This window comes from Myotis brandtii, unplaced genomic scaffold (genome assembly GCF_000412655.1).
Source record: "Myotis brandtii unplaced genomic scaffold, ASM41265v1 scaffold397, whole genome shotgun sequence".
NCBI classification, from domain to species: Eukaryota; Metazoa; Chordata; class Mammalia; order Chiroptera; family Vespertilionidae; genus Myotis; species Myotis brandtii.
In genome coordinates this window covers 4,458,509-4,473,277 of record NW_005365229.1, presented here as the reverse complement: position 1 = coordinate 4,473,277, position 14,769 = coordinate 4,458,509, and the positions used below count along the sequence as shown (strand labels likewise).

Here is a 14,769-nt window from a genome sequence, read left to right as displayed (position 1 = left end):
TTTTGGTGTAAGGGATGATACTCCCAGGAACTGAGCCACCCAGCCAGGGCAGCAGTCCTTACTAGAATTTAACCAGACTGCAAATGTATTGAAGGGGGTAACTATAATTTATTCAATAAATGTTTATTTTAGGCCTGGTGCATGTTATACAGTATGGGCAAAAGTAGGCTTACAATTGTGAGTATGGAAAACATAGAACTTATTTTTGTATTATTTTCCATATGAACAAATGTAAACCTACTTTTGCCCCACCCTATACTAAGAACAAAACAGAGGCCTGTCTTGGAGAGTTTAAGCTCCAGCATAAGGTGGTAATGAAAAGCCATCATGGAAACACTGCATCAAGAGGTGACGTGTCTACACTGCTGAAACTGCATGGTTTCTTACACTCAGTATATACTTAATAAATGCTTTAAAGTCAATTAACCAAATAACCTAGGGACTATTTAATCAATAATCCTTAATCATTTTATAATTACACCACCATTTAATCACTTAATCTTTGTTCATTTCCTCTCTCCTCATAAAAATACTCTACAGTGTATGTTTTTAAGTCAACTTTCTAAGAATTTGGCAAGATCCTTAAGACACCTAGAGACATCCTTGAGTAAAATCCCAGGTGGGAATCAGAAGACTTAGATAAATAATTTTAAATGCTAATTAACCCCAAAGGAGATAGTTAACATGCCTACTGTTAACTACGGTCTTCCTTTTTTTCCTCAAACAAAAATGCACATCCCAATTACAGTTATAACTAATTACATGCATAATCTTGAATTGGGAACATGAACTAGAATACAACGAAAGTGTAAAAGCAACTTTATATGAATTTCTCAGGCTCTTGTCACAGACAACACTGAATTGATCTTGTTATTTCCCCTTGGGAGAGTTGAAAAACTCAACCTTTGTGGGCTAACCAGAGAAAAGTCCTGTTTCTGGCCTAAGAGTCCTGGGCTGGCAGGGCTGAGTCCTGGTCATCACAGAAGTGCATGACAAGGCCAGTCCCTGGAGCTGCTCTAATGGTCCCTCCCCTGACTCCCGAGGGAGCATGTGCTGCCACTGCACACGGCAACCTGGGAGACCAGAAGGAGGGACATTTTTATATTTGCAGGGAGTGAGAAGCTGCCACTGAAGGGAGAGGTTTTCCTTTATGCCAGCAGCTGGTCAGACCCCAGAAGAGTGTTCCCTTCGAGATGCTGCTGGCTCGGGGCTGCTTAGGTTGAAGCTGCTGCTCCCTGAGGAACGCCACAGAGTGTAAAGGCAAGGAAGCCAAAGAGGCCCTGCTCTCAGCATTCAAACCCACCAAGTGTCCTTGGTAACTCCAGACCTGTAAGAGCCAGTGCAGCTCCAGACCTGTGCAGCTCCAGACCTGTAAGAGCCAGTGAAGGAAGCCTTTCCTGGAGGTGTAACAGCTAAAGCAGGGAAAGGGCTGAGCCAGCAGACCTGAAGGGCAGCCGCCTGAGTCCCACTGAGACGTGCATGATGCTGAAGCGCTTCAAAGCAGGAACACGCCCGCCAGGGAGGGTGCAGCATGAGCGCCCAGGTCTGCAGTCACAGCTCTGACGCTGCCTTGGGGAGCATATCCCTGAAGCTTGTTGTTACTACTATGAATTGTGACTGTTGTGATACTGCTCATTCATCACTTATTGAGCACCTCCTATGTACCATGCACTGTGATGAGTACTGGGAGAACAAGCTAGAACACATCAGCTATGACCCCTATCTGTATGGGGCTATCACCTGAAGAGGGATCTAGTCAGCAGGCAGGATGAGGACGTGATGGTGCTCTGGAAAGCACAGGAGGGAAACCTTGCAAAGACTTGGAGGTTAGGGAAGGCCTCCTAGATGAAGTGCCCTTCACGTTAAGAACATGCAAGACGAAGAGAGGTCAGCTTGATGAAAGCCAGCAGGGCCAGGTGCTGAGGTACTGTTGTCAGGCCGTGGTTGCTACTGCAACAGTTCATGAACAGGCCCTCCAGAAAGAAAGCTTTTGGCAGATAGAGTCGAGGGATGGAAGTAAATTGAGTGGGACTGGCACAGGAGAATGAGTGTGGGTGAATGGCCAGAGATGACCTGGGACCAGGCAGGTGGGGTGTAGACCAGCTCCAAGAGTCTTCATGCTGGGGGCAATGGGGAGTGTGGGGAGCAGGCACAAGGCTTAGGAAAGGCCAGGGAGCTGTGGAACTGCCAGTCACAGTGGGTGGGAAGCAGGTGGGGAATATGGGAGTCAGAAAGTTAATTGTGGGAACAGGAACCTACTCCCCCCAGATGTGGTGGTGACAGCACAATGCTTCTACAGCAGGCCCTAGAGAGATGAGTAAGGGCGTGGCTTCTGCAGAGTAACTTCAGATTCAGGCTCCACCACCTCTTCACTGCATGACCTGGAGTAAGATACCCCAGCCCTCTGCATCTCGGTTTCCTCCTGAAGTGAGGCTAAAAACAGGATTCATCCCACACAGCTCACGTGAGGATTAAACAATTAACACACATGGAGGCTTTACAACAGTGCCTGGCACATAGTAAGAACTCAGTAACCTTAATTATTATTATCAACTAGTGGCCCAGTGCATGAATTCGTGCACATTGAAAGGAAATTAATTAGAAGAAATATTTTAATATCGCTATTCACCCTTTCTCTATAATAGAAGTGTCAACCAAATTCACAATCGACAGTGACAGATCGAAACACACACATACGATTGGCACCAGCGAGAGCTTCATATGTATCATGCGTGTGTAAGTCAACTTAGCCTTTTATAGATATAGAATAAACTTGCTTAATTAGACCTGCTTTCTGATTTAGCTAAACTTTTTCCAGCCCAGTGAAGCACCCCAACTTTTTTTCAGGTAAGTGTCAGCAACACAGCAGTAAATATCAACACGAAGCAGATTATTATTGTAGATCACACAGGGAGAACAAAGGGTAAAATATTTAACTGCAGCAGTCATTAACTATATTCTGCACAGTGAGAAAACCTGAAGTCATTTTCAAGGTCCACCATTTCTTACTTCTTTTCAGTCGGGTCAAGTTTCTCAGCTTTCTAAATCTCCACTTTCTGGCTAATGAAAAGAAAATAGGATTCCACTAAGTCTCCTATCTACCTACTCCAGGACTTCTGTGAGGATCAAATGAGATGAGGCATGGGAAAACACTTCACAGACATTTGGTTAAAGTGTAAAATGTTTGCACCTGGCTATAAAGCAAGTCATGTTCCTGGGCTGAAGAAACTACAGGAGGCTAGACACTAGGGAGAGAAAGCTGGGTGTTGCTATGTGATGTCATTACCCGGCGCCCACAGCGACCATTTCTGGGTTGGGCTGTGGGCTGCATTTTGCGCCATGGGGTCTCAGCAGTGTTGGCTGCGGTTTGATGGGCTGTCACTCTGGGGTGGTGGCGGGGCTTGTGTCCCACTAGGGGGAAGCTGAGTGTTGCTTTGTGGGCACCAGGTCTGCGGTGCCATTTCTCTTTAAATGGCCAGTGCATGTCATGGCAGCTCCTGCACTGAGTATCTGCCCCTTGGTGGTCAGTGTGCATCATAGTGACCAGTCAGACGGTTGGACACTTAGCATATTAGCCTTTTATATATATAGATGTGGATGTTTGACCTGCTCATCACTGGAGTCTTTTTCATGCTCCTATGTACAAAAGCATATGCAAAATGGTTAAATCAATAATTGCTCCAAATTTGTTTCTAACTTGAATTTTTCTTTAGGAAGCCCCCCAATGGCCAACTTGCAGTGATGACACACTACTGCTAGTGTTCCCAAGGTCGAACGTATGTATGTGTCCACGGCAAGCAAAACTGGTGAACAAATTAAGTATCTTTTTATTTATGTTTCAATATAAAGCTAAATTTAAAATGAAACCTTTTGCCAAAACTGGAGGGACATCAGCATGATAAAGTAAGGCAGAGCTTAGCTGCCTGATGTGAAATACCCAGGAAATGTATTAGGTCTGAGTGACTGAGTTCCAGCCTTGTCAAGTCTGATAGAGTTCATAAAAGATAAGGATTTAATGAGTAACCACACATGTGAATCCTGAGGTCCAAGTTCATAAGAATGGTTCTTCATGAGCAGAAGGTCAAAATAAGGCAGCTAAATGATTTTTGTTAAGTATAATGAAACAGGAAAGTAATTAGTAAGATTTCTTATATTCCTTCCTGGTAATTGATTTTAAACCTCACCAGCATTTATGGTTTTTATCGGCCTAATTTTACAGAGGCTGAAGGGTGGGGTTACACAGTCCCCACTGGGCTCCTGTCTGACGGAGGAGCTTGTCTGGCTGCTTGTTTCGAGGAGAGTGATGTGGTGAACATTACGGCCTAATTTTACAGAGGCTGAAGGGTGGGGTTACACGGTCCCCAATGGGCTCCTGTCTCACGGAGGAGCTTGTCTCTGGCTGCTTGTTTCGAGGAGAGTGACGTGGTGAACATTCTTAAGCCTTCTTAAGTATATCATCAATTCTTTCAGGACAAGAGCTGCCTTGCACACACAGCTGATGCTTAGTTTTGGCGAGCTGAGTGTAATTTGAGTGAATGCCATAGTCCACTTTGGAAAAGAAAGACTATTCTGGCCTCTTCCCTGTATCATGATCCTTTGCTGTGGGACACTTGCTTTGGAGTGAGATATCCTGAATCACAAAGAATCAAGGACCTGACTGTCAACTCAACAAGAAGAAGAGAATAATCAGGAAGAAAAGAATGTTTGGAGATGCAGCCTTGGGAACTAGCAGCATAATATAACAAGCGCCTAGAAGCTTGCATCACCAGTGATTTGAAACAATAAACATAAGAGAGGCAATCAGATTGGGTTAGTTCATACACATTCTAAACAGTTACTTCATTTTGTATTGCAGTTTTCCTCATAACTAGGTCTGTAATGGCTGAGTAGCCCGAAGATTACTGAAGCTAAAATCTAGTTAGTCAATAAGAAAAATAAAGATTAAAAGTGCTCTTAATATTAATCTACCAAATAACTCAGGCGTACAAAATTATAGGTAGGTTTCATAATTACCTATAGCTCCTGCTTAAGAAGACCAAAAGTTTTGGTGGAAAAACAACAACATTTTTCACTTTGTTGACATTACAATACTCTGGGTGGGTCTAAGTCCTTTCTACTCTTACGTAAAACAAGTAATCACAAGAATTGATTCATCCTGGTTGTTCCAACACTTGGCAATAAACCACAAGTTCCTACAGCAAATGAGTGGCAGTGAAACTTAACCTCTTTCTAAAAACTGAAGTCCCAAGCAATAAAATATGAGGCAGATTTTTCCAAGCAGGTGAAAGAAACCAAAGGTAGGTACCATGCCTGTGTAACCTGATCTTGACTTAACCTTAAGCAGAACAAATCAAATTTTTAATCCTTACCTGAGGATATGTTTTTGTTGATTTTTAGAGAGACGAAGGCGGGGAGGGAGGGAAAGAGGGAGAGAGGGTGGGAGAAGGAGGATGAAGAGGAGAAAGAGAGAAAGAGAGAGAGGGGAAACATCGATCGAGTGCCTCCCATATGCGCTGCGATTGGGGATTGAATCCACAACCTAAGAATGTGCCCTGACTGGGAATCGAACCCGCAACTTTTTAGTGTACATGATGATGTCCAACGGAGTCATCTAGCCAGGGCAAAAAAACAAACTTTTAGAAGAACATAATTCCTCTCCTTCTCTCTCTATCCTGCTACTGAATCAGGTGCTTTCTGCACTCAGCTCCCTCTCTCTACCAGTAATGGGTAAATAAGCTGCCGTCATGGCCAAATATGAGTGGCCAGACAACCACTTCGTGACCATGTTCCCATGCACTGTCTTCCTCTCACCCTCCATACTTGGCATTAATAAATGCTACCCTGCTAAATGCTATGTTGCTGAGTATTAACATCGTTGAGAGTCCCATTCCTAAAAGATTCCTGAATTACGATTTAATATTAGCCTTCACAAAGGCTACAGAAACAAAACCTCTGAAAGATAGCATTTCACCTACCCATCAACGGCTTACCAAGTAGTATATCATTCATTCATTTGCTCATTCACTAATTCACTTATCCAACAAATTAAATATTTATTGAGTATTTACTGAGGGTTATGACCTGGGCTAAGTGTTGAAAGAAACGGATAAGAAAAAAAAGAGTACCCTGACTTCAGAGACCGAGTGCAGTTGAAAACTGTGACTTAAACACCCAACTTCAGTTCCCTCATCTACGAAGTGAAACACTAATAACAAAATCATCTCATGGGGATATTGTGAGGTTACGTGTTAATGCACATAAAAAGGGAAAGGCGGTGCTTTTCCTTAGAGAGTCTTCAGGAATACTCAGGAGTAACTCAAAGCAAGCGAAGGAAGGGCATGAAGTAATGCTCATAAAAATTAAATTGGAGAGTGGAAGGGTGGCAGTGAATGTGAGAATAATAAGGAGGCGATGACACACATCTACAAGAAGAAATAATTACATGAATTCAACTCTATGGGCTGACAGGCAGTTCAGAAGTGACAAAAGGCATTTTATGGTGAGAAGAGAGAAAAATGAAGATCTATGATAACTATCTTGGAATATTGTAATATAACAGAGTTTAAATAATCAGAAGAGGCTATAAAACAAGAGAGCTAGAAGGAAAGGTGATGGGAACTAAAACAGACTAACAACTAATACATTGTTATTCACCAAATGACAACATGGAATGCCATCAGACAGAAGAGAGTATGTCAGGTTACTCCTGAAGCAGATACAAGAAGAGTCACAGACCATAGTCTTTTCCCTTGAGAACTGAGAAATAATTGTTAATTTTAAGATTTTACTAGTTAAACTAAGAGTTTAAAAATTACTAGTAATATTTACTTTTAAGAATTAAAGTTTTAAGTACATAACACAGACAATGGAAAATAGATTCTAGGAAAAAGATAAATGAAAGACTCAATTTAAAATCTGAGAATAAGTGGGAGCTAAATAATTGAAAAATAAAACCAAAAATCAGAATACATTGAAAGTAGAAATAAAGCCATATGATGCTAAGTAAAAAACCCAGTCACAAAAGGACACATACTTTATGTTTCCATTTATATGAAATGTCCATAGAATAGGCCAGTGGTCGGCAAACTCATTAGTCAACAGAGCCAAATATCAACAGTACAACGACCAAAATTTCTTTTGAGAGCCAAATTTTTTAAACTTAAACTATATAGGTAGGTACATTGTTATTCACTTAATTAGGGTACTCCTAAGCTGGCCTTTGCTAAAAACATCCTCAATCTGATTGAGGTACGTTCGCTGAGGTCGACCCCTTCCAACTCTCCCATCCGCACTCGTCTTGTATACTGTTTCGTCTATCTCCTTTCTGAAAACCGACTTCCGCGCATGGGCCACGAAGTTTCAATCGCACTTACGTGCGCGCCCGCACGTGGTATTTTGTGGAAGAGCCACATTCAAGGGGCCAAAGAGCTGCATGTGGCTCGCGAGCCGTGGTTTGCCGACCCCCGGAATAGGCAAATCCATAGAGACAGAAAGTAGACTAGTAGTTGCCAGAGGTGTGGAAGGTAGAGAGAGAGGTGGGAAGCAACTGTTAATGGGTACAGGGTTTCTTTTTGGGGGGATGAAATTGTTCTAAAATTAGATTGTGGTAATACTTGCACAACTTTGTGAACATACTAAAAACCACTGAATTGTATACTTTAGAGGAATGAATTACATAGTATGTAAATTATACCTCAATCAAGCTGTTTTTTTAAAAAAGAGAAAAAATAAAGCTATGTGAACTTCAGCTAGAAGCAACAATAGTTCCCAGATTTGGAGAAGAAATAAAATAAAGCCAGTAAGAAACATCCTTGGGAATTCAAGGAAAATGAGTGGGTAGTGGCAGGTAAAAGAAAAATATTAAAAATAAAGGCTTTAAAATAGATAACGTGGGAGAGCTAGGATGGAAAATCAAATAAATAAGGCTAAATAACCTTGAAGAACTAAAAATTCAACATGACCAGAGTTTAGAAGCCTGGGAGGAATTAAACAAAACAAAACAAAAGTTTGACCTTCACACGGTATCTCCAAGAATCATCAAATTTGCAACTCTCACTGCTGCAGTCTAGTCCAGAAGAGCTGGGCTGACACCCAAGCTTTCTTCTTAGATTGCCAAGCCTGTCCCCCACGACAGAAAGGGCTCACCGCACAGCACAGCAAGGCTGCCTGAGCGTCACGTCATGCCTGCCTCCACCTCCACACAGCAGAAGGCTCAGGCTTTCCCTGGCTGACTTGAACACCGTTGTCTCCTTTTCATCCATGAGGACATTTATTTGAAAAGGCATCTTCTTCTGATGCAGGGGCAATGCTACCCACACTGACACTTCCTGTGAGCATCTTCAGCTGAAAAGAAAGGCAACCTAGCCAAGCTCACCCTGCCTCACCTGGAAACATCATATCATGCAAAGCAAAATACATCATTCCTGATGGGCTTTTCCTGGGAGTAGCCACACCAGCACCCTGTTACTTCGTGGAAATGTTTATCCTGGCTTCTGGCTTGCTCCCAAATCACATTTCCAGCACAGTCACATGCTTGCTGTGAATTTCACTTTTCAAGTCGACGAGTTTTCAACTCAAATCAAGGCTTTCTCTCTTTGGATGAGTGATTTGACAATGGCTGGAGCACTGATTGAAACAGTTCCCCAAACTGCATTTTGCTTGTTCCCATAGAGCACATGGCAGACTTGCTCAAGCCAAGTAACTAAGAAACCTAAAACCTCTATTTTCTCATCAAGAAACAATATTTTCAGTTGGTTGGAGCATTGTCCTGTACACCAAAAGGTTGTCGGTTCAATGCCTGGTCAGGGCGTGTACCCACTAATGTTTCTCTCTCATTGATGTTTCTCTCTCTCTCTCTCTCTCTCTCTCTCTCTCCTCTTCCCTCCCTTCCCCCCTCCCTCCCCTCTCTAGAATCAATAAACATATCCCCAGGTAAGGACAACAACAACAAAAACAAAACTGTTAAAAAGGAACAGTATCTTCTTAGATATCTCCAATGTCTCTAAATTCACTTCAGCACTGGAGTCAGTCTTTCTATTTTACACCTTCCTCAGAAGAATCCGTTTTGTTTGTGTGGTATGTTTTTAAAAGCCTTAAAAGTGTTGCTGGGCAAAAGAGGAGAGAAGTCGAGAGTGGGGCCACTCTGCCACTCCAGAGGTCACTGGCTAGGTGATTCGCTCTCCCACGCCAGCTTCAGAGAGGAATCACATTTCCAGCACAGTCACATGCTTGCTGTGAATTTCACTTTTCAAGTCGACCAGTTTTCAGCTCAAATTAAGGCTTCCTGAATTTGCATGGCATGTGGCTGTAATTTATGCCTCAAGAAAATCACAGCTATGTCGTAGACCCTCAAAGAAGCAAAACTGAAAGCAAAACCAAGTAAGTGAATGGTGAGCACCCATTTATGAGCAGAGGACGAGGGATGGGGGCTCTGGGGCACATCAACATGCAGAGGTGTGACTTGTACGAAAACATGACCTGGAGCTGCAGTCTACAGCCTCTCACAAAAAGGGGGATGAGTCTCCAGGAGCTCCCTTGTCTTAGAATGGAAAGTGGGGCTCTGCTACAAATCTGAAGGACAGATGGAAGTGGGCAGAGGCCCACGCATTCAGACTCCCTGGGAAGGAAGGGTCCAAACCCTCCAGCAAGCAGGTCCCAAACGTGCTGAGTATTTGGAGAAAGGAAAACATGAAGAGCAGCTAACATCTGGGAAAGAAACGAAGTGTTACTCTGACTACATTAAGAACACAGAAATACAAGGTCTGAGGATGTAACATAAGACATGATGACTACGGTTGATAACTCTGTATTATAAATTGAAATTTGCTAAGAGTATAGAGCTTAAATTCTCATACACACAAAAGAAGAGGTGTGATGTGAGGTGATGGATGTGCATTTCCTCACTTTTCAAGTCAATCAGTTTTTAACTCACATCAAGATTTTCTCTTTTGTCGTAACTGGTTTGGCTCAGAGGATAGAGTGTCAGCCTGCGGACTGAAAGGTCCCAGGTTCGATTCCGGTCAAGGGCATGTACCTGGGTTGCGGGCACATCCCCAGTGGGAGGTGTGCAGGAGGCAGCTGATCGATGTTTCTCTCTCCTTGATGTTTCTAACTCTCTATCTCAATAAAATATATTTTTTAAAAAGATTTTTTCTTTTGATGAGTGTTTTGCATAAGTGTTAACTAGATGGGAGAATTCTTTTACAATGTACATATGTATCATATCACAATGTACACTTTAAATATCTTAGACTTTGATTTGTCAACTAGGGGCCCAGTGCACCTTGAAAGAACTGTGAGCCACGGCGAGGCTACGGTGGGCTCAGGGGCAGGTCTCAGCCTATCCTCCATGCCCCCGCCCGGCCGCTCCTGCAGTGGCCCCTGGTCCTGTCTGCCAGCAGCCCCGCTTCTGACACCGCCACTCCCACATGCTGACGGCGCTGGCTCTGCTCGCACCCGCTGATGGCGCGGAGCAATTGGGGCCGGTGCCCTCAGGAGCAGGCAGAGGTGGAGAAGCCCTCAGCTCGCACCTGGTGACAGCACCGAACAATCGGGGCTGGTGCCGAGCACCGGCAGTAGGTGCGAGTGGCAGTTCCGGTGCTGGCAGTGGGTGCAAGGGGGGCCAGTGCTGGCAGTTGGTGTGAGCGGGCCGGTGCTGGCAGCGGGTGCGAGCACTGGGCAGGACTGTGGCGCATGGGAGCAAACAATTTTCAGTAACCACCAGAGGCTCGCCCCAATGACAATGACCGGTGCCCTGCCTTGGTCTGGTGCCCCTGCTCACCTGCTCCCCCATCCCGCCGCGGCCAACACCCACCATGTTCCACGCTCTGCCGCCTGCTGCCATCGCCTGCCATGTTCCACGCACGCCCCCTGGTGGTCAGCGCATGTCATAGCAACCAGTTGTTTGGTTGTTCAGTTGTTCCACCGTTCGGTCTATTTGCATATTAGGGTTTTATATATATAGATAAATATATATATTTATACCTCAATAAAGTTGGAAATTTTAGTTTAAAAAATATATACAAAAATACACCAGGGCATTTGTGCTGGGAGTTTTGCAGACCGTGACGCCCTACTTGCAGTTGGACAGTGGTGCAGAGGGTGGTGCCAGCGGCAGGGCACAGTGCTTAGCACACACCATGCCTGAGCAGCAGCAGCAGAGGCACCACCACCCCCGTCACGGACCCTGCGCTGGTGCAGCCATCCTTGATCCCTCTGCTCTTCCTCCCTTCACCAGCAACATGGCAGATCAGCTGACCAAAGAACAGATTGCTGGAATTCAAGGAAGCTTTCTCCCTATTTGACAAAGATGGCGATGGGACCATCACAACAAAGGAACTTGGCACCGTCATGAGGTCACTGGGTCAGAACCCAACAGAAGCCGAATTGCAGGATATAATCAATAAAGTGGATGCAACGGTAATGGCATCACTGACTTTCCAGAATTTTTTACTATGATGGCTAGAGAAAGGAAAGATACAGACAGTGAAGAAAAATCCACAGGGCATTTCGAGTATTTGACAGGGATGGCAATGGTTACATCGGTGTGGCAGAACTACATCATGTTATGACAAACATAGGAGAAAAATAGAAGAAGAAGTAGATGAAATGATCAGAGAAGGAGATATTGATGGAGGTGGGCAAATCAACTATAAAGAATTCATACAGCCCTGGCCGGTTTGGCTCACTGGATAGAGCGTCGGCCTGTGGAATCAAGGGTCGCGGGTTCAATTCCGGCCAAGGGCATGTACCTTGGCTGCGGGCACATCCCCAGTGAGGGGCGTGCAGGAGGCAGCTGATCGATGTTTCTCTCTCATCAATGTTTCTGACTCTCTATCCCTCTCCCTTCCTCTCTGTAAAAAATCAATAAAAAATGTATTTAAAAAAAAAAAAGAATTCATACAGATGATGACTGAAAAATGAAGACCTACTTTCACTTCCTGCCCCCAGAAAAATCAAATTGAGTATTTTACTTACCTCTTACAAAAAAAAAATCATTTACTTATTTTGTTTCTATATAGCAAAACTAAATGTCAAAAGTACCTTCTGTCTACATACACAAAAATATCTGCATGTGTTGGTTGGTGGTCATGTCCCCTAAAGATCAAGCTACCCACCAGTTTTACAATATAAATACTTGTACTCCCTTAATTATAAGGAAGCATGTAGTGGACTCCTTGCAGTTCCATTTGTTAATGATTAATACACTGTTTGGGCTGGCCAGTTTTTCATGCATGCAGCTTGACAATTGAGCACAAGTAGGCATTTGTATTAAAAACAAAAAGTGAAAAAACAAAACCTATTCAAATGGGTTCTAGTTCAGTTTGTTAGTATAAATTGTTATAGCTGGCTTACTGAAAACAAACACATTTAAAATTGTTTAGCTCAGGATGTGTGTAGAAAAATGGGTGAAGAAAAAACTGTCAGACGTAGCCCCAGTAGCAGGATGGTCCTCTTGCACTTCCATGTGCCCCAACCATGTGACACAACCTGGTGGCATGCCCACGTGTATTGGTTTAGTGTTGCCTACATTGTACTAGATTGAAATGGGTATCAGGCTGTCACCGTTCACACAAATTTTTTAAAAGAAACTTTTACCAAGGGAGCATTTTTAGACTCTGTTTTCAAAACCTTCTGAACCATGACTTGGAGCCAGCAGAGGTAGTCTGTGGCTGTGAACTTTAGCACAATCATCAGCATTCCTGTTCAAGAAATATTTACGTCCATTCCAAGTTCTAAATGCTAGTCTTTTTATTTATTTCTTTTTCCAATAAAAAGGCCATTATCTTTAAAAAAAAGATAGAAAGAAATACACCAAAATATTAACAGGATAATCCTATATAATAAAAGGCTAATATGCAAATCGACTGAATGGCTAAATGACCAGTCACTATGATGTGCACTGACCACCAGGGGGCAGATGATCAATGAAGGAGCGGCCCCCTGGTGGTCAGTACACTCCTACAGGGGGAGTGCGGTCAGCCAGAAGCCCTGAGCCGGGTTCACGGCTGGCGAGCACAGAGGCAGTGGCGGGAGCCTCTCTCACCTCTGCGGCAGCTCTAAGGATGTCCGTCAGTCAGAATCCCCCAAGGGCTCCCGGACTGCAATAGGGCGCAGGCCGGGCTGAGGGGAACCCCCTCCCAGTGCACACATTTCATGCACCGGGCCTCTAGTAGGATTATGAAAAACATTCACTTTCTGTATTAGAAATTTTTCTCATTTATTTTCACTTTCTATATCAGATATTATTTACTTTGTGTTTAAAATAAGTATGAATTTTTGAATTGATGACAAATTGTTTTAGACATAGAAACATCTCTATATATAAAAGGCTAATATGCAAAGTCTCCCCTCGGGAGTTTGATCATTCGCTATGACGTATGCTGACCACCAGGGGACAGCTTTTAGACATAGAAACATCTATATATATAAAAGGCTAATATGCAAAGTCTCCCCTCGGGAGTTTGACCCAGAGACCGGGAGTTTGATCATTCGCTATAACGTACGCTGACCACCAGGGGGCAGCACAGAATGAAGGAAGGCCCCAGCCAGCAGCTGGCAGTTGGGGAAGGGAGGGCCCAGCTGGCAGCTGGAAAGCTCCCATCAGCCCTGATTGCTGGCCAGGCCTAGGGACCCTATCCCTGCACAAATTTTGTGCACCGGGCCTCTAGTTTACACTAATAAAATACAAGATGCTAATTGACCGTACCTTCGCTACACCCATTAGCCAATCAGAAGAGTATGCAAATTAACCCAACAAAGATGGCCGTTAAATTTGCATACTGCAGGCGGGGCAGGACAGTGCAATCCGCCGCCCGCCCCGCTGCCAGCCGCCATCCAGGCCTGCCGTGTGCGACCCGGAATGCCGCTGCCATGGTGCTCTTCCCCATGCATTGCTTTAGGTTTTCAAAAAACATAAAAATTTTAAAAAAAATACATCAATATGCTTTTTTAATTTACATACATGACATCATTTTACAAGTATTCTTCTGAAAGTTGCTTTTTTTGGTCCAGCAATATGTTTGAGATTAATACATATTCATCCATATGCATGATCTTCAGACATTTATTTTTAAAACTCTTTAAGTTTTCCACAATTATACCACAATTCAAAAAAGAAAAGCTTCAAGTATTAGGTTAGTTAACACCAACTATTAACTCTGTGTTTTATTTAAAATAAGAAAGAAATGTTATAAATAAATAGGGTAAAATTATACTTAACATAAAATACCATTGATTCAAAGAATATGTCATAAATTAAATGTAAGAAAGAAACAGAATTTGTGAAAACCAGTAAAAAATAAAATCAGGAATGGAGCTCAAGGATGGAAGAAAAGTTGCTGAAAAAAAGTCAAAGAAATCAAAGTCAGGGAAGGTGACAGGCCAGGCACCACAAAAACATATTAAAATGGAAAATCCAAAATAGAGAAATAAAAAAAGGTATACTTTGAGTCCTCACCAGAAGTATAGAAAGTGAATGTTTTCCATAATTCTATTGTCCTGTTAATATGTTAGTATGTTTCTTTTTATAGCTTAATTTTCAGTTTTATTGAGGTATCATTGACAAATAAAATTGTAAGATATTCAAAGTATTTATACTAATAAAAGGGTAATATGCTAATTAGACTGGGAGACCTTCCAGAAGACCTTCCAGACATCCTTCCAGACAAAGCCATGGTGGCGGGGCTGAGGCAGAGGCGGTTAGGGGCGATCAGGCCGACATGGGAGGGCAGTTGGGGGCGAGCAGGCCGGCAGGGGGAGCAGTTGGGG

The 14,769-nt window shown here is 43.3% G+C and overlaps 1 protein-coding gene and 1 pseudogene across 1 annotated transcript in view; one reads left to right on the top strand and one right to left on the bottom strand.

Annotated features, from left to right (window-relative positions):
• The window catches only part of ADCY9 (adenylate cyclase 9), a gene marked incomplete at its 5' end in the record, with an annotated part of 146,975 nt that overhangs the window by 49,729 nt on the left and 82,477 nt on the right, over positions 1-14,769 (bottom strand). The window lies entirely within an intron of this gene.
• The window catches only part of LOC102243562, a 78,518-nt pseudogene continuing 74,872 nt past the window's right edge, over positions 11,124-14,769 (top strand).